A 10,339-nucleotide genomic window follows, 5' to 3' on the forward strand; every position below is an offset into this window, starting at 1 on the left:
CACAGAGTTGGACACAACTGAAGTGACTTAGCAGCAGCATTATTACTATTATTTTTTTTACTTTACAATATTGTATTGGTTTTGCCATACATCAACATGCATCTGCCATGGGTGTACACGTGTTTCCCATCCTGAGCCCCCCTCCCACCTCCCTCCCCATGCCATCCCTCTGGGTCGTCCCAGTGTACCGGCCCCGGGCTTCCTGTATCCTGCATTGAACCTGGACTGGTGATTTGTTTCTTATATGATATTATACATGTGTGTGTGTTTTGGCTATTGAGTTGTGTGGGTTTCTGATAAATTTTGGATATTAAGCCCATATCAGGTAAATGATTTGAAAATATTTCCCCCATTATCTAGGTTGACTTTACATTTTTTAATGATTTCTCTTTCTGTGAAGGGCTTCCCTGATAGCTCAGTTGGTAAAGAATCTGCCGGCAATGTAGGAAACCCCAGTTCAATTCCTGGGTTGGAAAGATCTGCTGGAGAAGGGACAGGCTACCCACACCTATATTCTTGGACCTCCCTTGTGGCTCAGCTGGTAAAGAGTCCGCCTGCGGTGTGGGAGACGTGGGTTCGATCCCTGGGTTGGGAAGATCCCCTGGAGAAGGGAAAGGCTACCCACTCCAGTATGGCCTGGAGAATTCCATGGACTATGGGGTCGCAAAGAGTTAGACATGACTGAGCGACTTTCACTTCACTTCACTTCACTTGCTGTGAAAATCTTTTGCTTTTTAGTTTAACATGGTCCCACTTGTTTCTCTTTGCTCTCGTTCTTTTTGCTTTTGGTGCCATATCTAAAAAATATTGTCAAGACTGATGTCAAGGAGCTTGTCCCTTATGTTTTCTTCCAGGAGTTTTGTGGTTTCAGGTCTTACTTAAAAAAAAAAAAAAAATGGAATTCTTTTAGAAAAGCTGAAGAGTTGAGTCTGCTGCTGGAATCTGGGCTGAGTTGTCAGGGTTGCTCAGATGGATTGCTGGGTGCACAGAATGGTCTGTGCTTCGACCACATTTGAACATGAGAATGGCCACTTGGCCGGGCAGAAGCACTGCCTTTCATGGGTCACTTCGACAGGTGTCCGGAGCAGCTAGCTGTGCTTGTCAGAGTCCTTCCTCTTATTTCTCTGATCGCCCCACCCTGGAAGCACACCCCTTTGCTTTTTGATCACCCCAAGGCTAACTGGGGTCAGGGAAGGTCCCTGGGGGTGGGACTCGCTGGAGGCAACACCCCCACCCCCATCAACATCTGCTGTTCCTGCCAGAGCTTTAGCACTTCTAACTTTACCCTTTTTAGGAAACTGAGGCTCAGAGAAGAGGCGGGCCTGGCCCAGGGCACTTCCAACCGTTCAGACCTGCGAGGAGTCAGGAGCTCCCATCCACGGTTTTGTTTCAATGCCTTGGGCTGTCACTGCAGGATTATCTCAGGTGAAAACAGGCTGCTACCACCAGCCCAGGTTCCGGATGCTCTGACCTGGGGGGTGCCAGGCCCCGCCCCTCATGTCCAGGCTCCGCCTCTCATGCCCCGCCCCCCAACTGAAGAGTGTGATCAGACTGAAAGGTCTCTGCCTCCCTCTCATCCCTTCCCTTCTGGTTCCCCTCTTCGGAGTCTGGAGACCAAGGCATGGAAAAGGAGCTGTTGCTCTCAAAAAGCGGCTTTGACAATCCCGCTCCTCCCATAGGCGGTCAGAGAAAGGTGGGCCTGACTCTTCAGAAGGCCTTTGAGGAAACTCTCCTGAGGGAGGCGCGATTGCAGAGGCAGGGCCAGGCTGGAAGGAGGGTAGTGTCCTCCCAAGACCTCTCCAGGGCCCGCCGTTCATCCAGGCTGGCACCCGTGGCCCTTCCCTCCGGCCCTAGGAGATCTATTTATAAGGAGGATGTGGGGACCGGGCCCTCCCTGGGGAACGGATGAAATCTGGGAGGGAGAGGACACCAAGCAGCTGAGGTCGTGAAAAGCCCAGACCGCGTCCACCCAAAGTCCAGAGATGCCTAAGGAGGGCTACTTGGGGTCTTCATCCTCCTGGGTGAGTGTGGAAGTGCTGCCTGGGGGTGGGGTGGGGGTGCAGGACCTCAGGGACCCTCAAGGAGTCACCTGGAGCCACTGCAGCTTCCTGTCCCTGTGCCCACCGGTGTCACTGGGTTGGCACAGGACTGTGGGGACAGGCAAGGCCTTCGTGTTTTGAGAGATTATGAGAAAGCAGCCAGTAGTCATCTTACAGATGTGAGAGTTGGACCATAAAGAAGGCTGAGCGCCGAAGAATTGATTCTTTCTATTGTGGTGCTGGAGAAGACTCTCAAGAGTCCCTTGGACAGAAAGGAGATCAAACCAGGCAATCCTAAAGGAAATCAGTCCTGAATGTTCACTGGAAGGACTGATGCTGAAGTTGAAGCTGCAATACTTTGGCCACCTGATGTGAAGAGCTGACTCATTGGAAAAGACCCTGATGCTGGGAAAGATTGAAGGCAGGAGAAGAAGGGGACGACAGAGAATGAGATGACTGGATGGCATCACCGACTCAATGGACATGAGTTTGAGTAAGCTCTGGGAGATGGGGAAGGACAGGGAAGCCTTGCGTGCTGTAGTCCATGGGATCCCAAAGAGTCAGACACGTCTGAGTGACTGAACAAGTCAAGCCATGGACACAGATTCTTGGGGAAGAAGCCCTCTGGTTGGGACCCAGTGCTCCAGATGCCCAAGCCTGGGATTTACATGCACCCAAGGGACTGAGAGCTGTGATCTCGGGGCGGGGGGGTGAAAGGGAGGGCGCTGAGCAGGGAGCACCCAAGTTGGTCTGTCTTTACTCCTGGGACCACTCCAGCTTTGCAACCATCTGGACAGAAAAAGCATCCAAGTGGGTACCAGCGTTATGGATCGAATGTTTCTGTCCCCCCTACAACATCCGTATGTTAAAACCCTAACCCCCAGTGTGATGGCACTTGGGGGTGGGGCCTTCGGGGCTCATTAGGTTTAGATGTGGTTCTGAGGGTGGGGCCTCCATGGTGGTATTAATGTCCTCATAAGAAGAGAAAGACGACCAGCGCCTCCTCTGTCTCCACGGGCACTTCAACAAGGAAAGGCCACGTAAGGACATAGCAAGAAGTTGACTGTCTACAAGCCAGGAAGGGGGTCCTCACCAAGATCCAAATCAGCTGGGACTTGGACCTCCAGCCCAGTTTGTTGTTTCATTATAGCTCCCAAGTCAACCATGACAACTGGTATTACTGGTCTGACCACACACAATCCCCGTGCAGTGGTCCACTCAGACCCCAGGGCTCGCATCTGCTGGATGCCAAGGTCAGACCCGCTCCCATGCACCCTGCACCCTGCATACAAGATCTTAGCTCCCTAACCAGGGATCAAACCTGAGTCCCCTGCAGTGGAAGTGTGGAGTCTTAAACACTGGACCAGCGGTTAAGGAATGGCATTTCTTAATCATTCTTAACCATGAATAGGAATGTCCCTAATCCATTTTTAAAATATTGTTAGCTTTATTTTCACAATTCAAAGGCACAAGGGGCTAAAGAAGGCAGATGTTTGATTTTCAGCCAATTCCCCAGGTGGGTATCAGTGAGTTATAAGAAAACGACATGACTTCTCTCCACCCCAGTCTTTGGTATTCATACAATTTTAAGTGTCATTTCCCCAGGTTTTGATTGTTTGTTCTGGTTCCCTGTCTGTTTCCCTGTGACCCAGGGCTGTAACACGTAAGGAGCTAAGGATGCTCAGACAGGAGGGTGGATGGTGTGCCCCCACCGAATTCTGAGACCCATTGAGGGTGGCTGCCTGACCTCAGTGTCTAAGGGGCCTTGCTCACCCACCTGCTCGGCCCCAGGCTGCCTAAATTTGGGGCTTTGAAAAAATAGGAACCTGGGTAAGTGTGTGGTGGTGACCACGGGCTCCTGACTCTTGGACCTTGGGGACAAATAATCTTGCTGGCCACTGGGCCCCATCTTGGAAAGGCGGGGGGGAGGAGATGTGACCAAAGGGGACCTTTCCCAGATAGATTCAGAATGAAGGGAAGGAGGGAAGGTTGAGAGAATTCACCTGGCCTGGGAGAGCACAGAGATGGAAACAGGGAAAATCCTGCCCTCATACAGCACTTTGGGACCATTTGGAGAGTAATCTTTAATAAAATCAGGGTGATCTCTCTTCTCTTTGCCATAAGTTAATTGATTAGAACTTCAAGGCAGACATTGTCAAAAGGTTTTCAATGAAGTACTTTCACTGTCTGCTTATGATAACATTCAAAGCAACCCTGCATTACCCACGCAGACCCGCCCTGGCCGGTGGGTCCTCCTTGGTCCAGCCCACAAACACGGCCTCCTGGGGAAAGCACCACAGGCTGCACAGCGCCCACCTGGGGGGCGGACAACCTGGGGGGCTGACCAGGCCCACAAATCCAAGCGTCAAGGGAGCACGGACCTTGGCAGACAGCCCCCTCCGCCTTCTGCAGGGCTGTCCGCCAGGGCGGCCTGAGCCCTAGGTGGAGGGTTCTGAGCCAGCAGGGTCAGGGAAGCCTGGCTCACCTTGACCCTTGGCTGACTGGAAGAAGGGAGGACATCGGGGTGGACATCGGGGACTGAGCTGTCCCTGGAATCGGGTACTACCCCTTCCAAAACCCGTCTGCCACCACTGAGCTTACTAACAGGGCAAACCCCGGAACCACTTCCAGCCCATTTTTCTCGGCCATAAAACCAGCAAAAATATTGTCAATCCTACTCCATTCTCAGGATTGTCACGAGGACCAAATCTAATGGAATACTTAGTTGAAAGCATGTTTGCAAAGACAAGAAAGTGTGAGGAAATATAAGTTCCCACCTCAGTCACTTTCCCCTGGGTTCTCCAGTTTGCCAGTGTCTTTTAAAAAACTGAGCCCTGGGATTAACAGGTACAAATGATTAGCTACAAGGATATATTGTACAGTAGAGTATAGCCTTTAAAAATTCTGCATCACTATACTGTACACCTGTAACATAACCTGTAATATAATATTGTATATAGTATTGCATAATATAACCTGTAATGTAATTTGTACATCAAATATACTTCAATTTGAAAATAAAAATTGAATTAAAAAAAAAAAAAGAGCTCTGGGCTCACCCTGAGCAGAGAACACTTCCTGGGGACAGCCTCTGTGTAACTCCACTTGGTTTTGCATTTTTGTGAGATTCTCTTGTACCTGCTCAGATTTCCTTTCCTTTATAACTGAAAAGAGAAATTTAATTTATGTCTGTTATCTTGATCTGATCTGATCTGATCTTGTTAGTTTGTATCTCTTAGTTTCTCATTAGATTGTATCTGTTCAGCCAGGGGAAATGCTTCTGAACCTTGAGACCTAACATTCTTACCAAACATTTTTATGTGCAGAAGTAAACTCTCTCCAAGGCTTCTCGCTCCATCCTCCACACCTCCTACAAGATAGATATTCTGATTATGCCCATTTTAAAGGTGGAGAGGCTGAGACACCAGCAAGGTAAGCAACTCATCCAAAGACACGGAGCTAGTAGGTGATGAAACCTAGGACTCAAGCCCAGATAATGTGAAATAAGCCCCTGCTGTTAATCTCTCCTGCCTTCCTGATTCTCACAGCATCTTCCCTACTGTGTCCTCAATACATGTGAATGAGATATCTCATTCACGTGAATGATTAAAACAGGTTAGACAAGGTCCGGCCAACGGACAGCCCCTCGGCACACCCAGAATGGCCTCAGTTCCCATCAGCAGCCTCTGATTCTGGCTGTTGAATGGACTTCCAGCCCACAAAAAAGCAGAAGAGATGGGAACAATTTAGTCAAGTCAAACAGTGCCTTTATAAACAAAAAGAAATTCAGTTATTTTGATGCTTGACTTTTTCTTACTACTTTCAAATTGGCTCCCAATTATTTAGGAGGTCCTAAATAATCTATTCCGGAGTTTTGCCCCAGACCAATATCAATTTAGAGATTGTGATTTATGAAAGTCTTACTCTTTTTCCCTTCTTGAAAATTGGGACATTTGCCTGCATCTGGTTTTCTGGGATTGTCCGTTTTCCATATCTCATGCACTCCCTCACCACATTTATTGAGCATTTGCCATACACCAGGCAACAAGGGGAGTCAGGCGGGCAGCCAGCAATTCTGATTTCTCAAAGGGGTAAGGGGTGTGTTTGGTCTGGGTCTGGAGATTTGAACTCTCAAAGGGGCAGCTGCTTGCCCTCTGGCTCCTGCCTTCCTCCTCCCGCCCCAGAATATTCCTGACCTGGCTGTCCCAGACGCATTTCCGCAGTCCTTGTGCTGTTCTTTGCATTGGGGTGAACTTTCAGGTCCTTCTGAGTTTTGCCTCTCTGAGGCTTTTACAGAAATCTGTCCCTCTTGCCTTCGCTTCGTCATCCTCACTTCTGACCTTCGGCTTCTGTCTTTTGACCTTTTCAAATTCTGAAATCCTCAGAAGCACCCAATATGTTTGGGTGTTTCAGATGCTGGTCTTCCCATCCCTGTGGTGGTCTCAGGTTTGTTTGTTTTTTTAATCACATGGGATTTAAGGAGGAGGGGCAGATCTTGAGTCTCCGGAAACATCTCTGCCCTTCTGGAGGGAGCCGATTCCAAGATGCGAGAGTGCTGCTTCCAGGGTGTGGTGGCTCCGCCTGGATTTACAGACGTGGGGAGGCACAAGACTTCATCAGCTCCGGCTCACAGCTTTCCGCAGACTTCGCTGAGCGGTCTCGCCGGTCACGTGTGGTAAACAGACAAAGGAGGTCAGCGCTGATTGGACAGCTGAGCCTCCCCTGACCAACGGGACTGAGACACGCCCTAGTGACGAGATGCTAATTTTGCATGTTTCTTTCCCAGGATGCTCAGCAGTGCTTCTGATTCTTGTCATTAAACACATTTCTGTTATTTCTTAATAAATAGGTGCTCTCGGGGCGGGCGTGTGTGTGTTAAGGGGTGCATATTATTCATATTGCAAGCGTTGTACTTTATAGATGCCAACTGAAATATCACTGTAAGGTAAAAGTGAATGAATACTTGAGCTTTAAGTACTGTAGGCGGCTGCACTGTACATCGGCTGGTCCGAAGGTAGTGAGTTATCTCAATTGATTGTTCACAGTCAGTTACAGATCGAACTCCTTGTTCTACTCTTCCCCCCTTCTCACTACTGCACTTGACTAGTCTTTTGCAGATCTGTCCCCTTTTCTAATTATTAAATGCATTGTTCTTGTCTTGATTTTGATTAAAAAAATTTGGAAGTCAACACTGTCTTATCATTGAGACAAGAGCTGGTAATGCAATTTTTAAAAAAATAGTTCTTTCCCTCCAGAAGCCAACAATGAATCTGAGGAAAGCCAGCACAGAAGCTCCCCCACCCCTCAGGGACGCCCCCATACCCCCACTCAAATAGATTTGGGAAAGATAGTATATATTCTAAGAGGTCAAGGAAAGAAAATCGGACAATGGGGGGGGGTGAATGAGGATTTTATTTTTCCCATTTTTCATGGTGTGGGTTTTTTTTTTAATTTAATTTCTGCATCCTTTAAATCATTTGCCAAAAAAGGGAAAAAGTCTTTAAAGATATGTAAGGATTTTAAAATGCTTTGAATATCAATAGGATGAATGATTAATCAACAAAATTAGGAGACATTTCAAAGTTGACAATCCTGTTAAGTTTTGAAGATAGAGACGTGAACATTCTCAAAGAGAAAGTGTTTTGGAGAAAGAAAACCCAAGTCCAAGACAGTCTGGAAATAGAGAAGAAAGTGAGAGACGGGCAGAGTACATTGTAGGACTCCGGGGTGGGACCTTGGAGCCATTTTCTCATCCTGGTTCTGTTCTTACTTTCTTGCATAACCTTAAGAAAATCATTAAGCAGCTTCTTCCATCTGACATGGGGTGGGGGGTGGGGGGTGCAAAACAGTATCTTCCTACCTCTTAGCTAGATGGAAATGTAAATTCCTAACAGCATCAGAAGTGAGACATACTACTGCGTACCTCTCACAAATGGGTATATAACAAAGGAAACTGGTTTGTCCTTACAAGTGCAAGCAATCCGAGGTACCTTGAGGATTTCCTTGGTGCTTCCACAAATACCATCTTGTTTAGTTGACCCGGTAGAGAGGTAAGGCAGTGTCAGGAGTACCACCGTCAGGAAGCCTGTGGGTGTTCTAGGTCCTGTGCCCTTTCTCGTGCACCTGACTGCTTCATTGAAAGGGACTTAGGAATGAATCACCTTAATTACAGTGAACCTAGGCAGCATGTTAAAAAACAGAGACATCACATTGCCTCCAAAGGTCCATATAGTCAAAGCTATGGTTTTTCCAGTAGTCATGTACCGACGTGAGAGTTAGACTATAAAGAAAGCTGAGTGCCGAAGCATTGATGCTTTTGAACTATGGTGTTGGAGAAGACTCTTGAGAGTCCCTTGGACTGCAAGATTCAACCAGTCCATCCGAAAGGAGATCAGTCCTGAATATTCATTGGAAGGACGGATGCTGAAGCTGAAACTCCAATACTTTGGCCACCTGATGCGAAGAACTGACTTATTAGCAAAGACCTGCAACAGAGGATGCTGAAAAGGGAGATTCCCTGGTCTCCTGATTGTTCACTGAGAAAAAGGCTTGAGTGTCCCAGGCATGAGGAGGAGAACAGGAGGTTTATTGTATTGGCTTTTGTGACATTGTACAGGAGACAGGGATCAAGACCATCCCCATGGAAAAGAAATGCAAAATAGCAAAATGGCTGTCTGGGGAGGCCTTACAAATAGCTGTGAAAAGAAGAGGAGCGAAAAGCAAAAGAGAAAAGGAAAGATATAAGCATCTGAATGCAGAGTTCCAAAGAATAGCAAGAAGAGATAAGAAAGCCTTCTTCAGCGATCAATGCAAAGAAATAGAGGAAAACAACAGAATGGGAAAGACTAGAGATTTCTTCAAGAAAATCAAGAGATACCAAGGGAACATTTCATGCAAAGATAAACTCAATAAAGGACAGAAATGGTATGGACCTAACAGAAGCAGAAGATATTAAGAAGAGATGGCAAGAATACACAGAAGGACTGTACAAAAAAGATCTTCACGACCCAGATAATCATGATGGTGTGATCACTGACCTAGAGCCAGACATCCTGGAATGTGAAGTCAAGTGGGCCTTAGAAAGCATCACTACGAACAAAGCTAGTGGAGGTGATGGAATTCCAGTTGAGCTCTTTCAAATCCTGAAAGATGATGCTGTGAAAGTGCTGCACTCAATATGCCAGCAAATTTGGAAAACTCAGCAGTGGCCACAGGACTGGAAAAGGTCAGTTTTCATTCCAATCCCAAAGAAAGGCAATGCCAAAGAATGCTCAAACTACTGCACAATTGCACTCATCTCACATGCTAGTAAAGTAATGCTCAAAATTCTCCAAGCCAGGCTTCAGCAATATGTGAACCGTGAACTTCCTGATGTTCAAGCTGGTTTTAGAAAACGCAGAGGAACCAGAGATCAAATTGCAAACATCCGCTGGATCATAGAAAAAGCAAGAGAGTTCCAGAAAAACATCTATTTCTGCTTTATTGACTATGCCAAAGCCTTTGACTGTGTGGATCACAATAAACTGTGGAAAATTCTGAAAGAGATGGGAATACCAGACCACCTGATCTGCCTCTTGAGAAATCTGTATGCAGGTCAGGAAGAAACAGTTAGAACTGGACATGGAACAACAGACTGGTTCCAAATAGGAAAAGGAGTACGTCAAGGCTGTATATTGTCACCTGCTTATTTAACTTATATGCAGAGTACATCATGAGAAACACTGGACTGGAAGAAGCACAAGCTGGAATCAAGATTGCTGGGAGAAATATCAATAACCTCAGATATGCAGATGACACCACCCTTATGGCAGAAAGTGAAGAGGAACTAAAAAGCCTCTTGATGAAAGTGAAAGTGGAGAGTGAAAAAGTTGGCTTAAAGCTCAACATTCAGAAAACGAAGATCATGGCATCAGGTCCCATCACTTCATGGGAAATAGATGGGGAAACAGTGGAAACAGTGTCAGATTTTATTTTTGGGGGCTCCAAAATCACTGCAGATGGTGACTGCAGCCATGAAATTAAAAGACGCTTACTCCTTGGAAGGAAAGTTATGACCAAGCTAGATAGCATATTCAAAAGCAGAGACATTACTTTGCCAACAAAGGTTCGTCTAGTTAAGGCTATGGTTTTTCCTGTGGTCATGTATGGATGTGAGAGTTGGACTGTGAAGAAGGCTGAGCGCCGAAGAATTGATGCTCTTGAACTATGGTGTTGGAGAAGACTCTTGAGAGTCCCTTGGACTGCAAGGAGATCCAACCAGTCCATTCTGAAGATCAGCCCTGGGATTTCTTTGGAAGGAA

General features: G+C 46.9%; 1 long non-coding RNA gene across 1 annotated transcript; it reads right to left on the reverse strand.

Moving 5' to 3' along the window:
* Nucleotides 1-3,466: 3,466 nt before the first annotated feature.
* Nucleotides 3,467-6,716, reverse strand: LOC147373523 (uncharacterized). The gene is made up of 2 exons (XR_015161957.1): nt 6,236-6,716; nt 3,467-5,409 (listed from the first exon to the last, which is right to left on the reverse strand). It is a non-coding gene; the product is annotated as an uncharacterized LOC147373523 (long non-coding RNA).
* Nucleotides 6,717-10,339: the final 3,623 nt, after the last annotated feature.

This window comes from Bos grunniens, chromosome 4, assembly GCF_055505025.1.
Source record: "Bos grunniens cultivar Pamir isolate PY7600 chromosome 4, Bosgru_T2T1.0, whole genome shotgun sequence".
In the NCBI taxonomy this organism is placed as follows: Eukaryota; Metazoa; Chordata; class Mammalia; order Artiodactyla; family Bovidae; genus Bos; species Bos grunniens.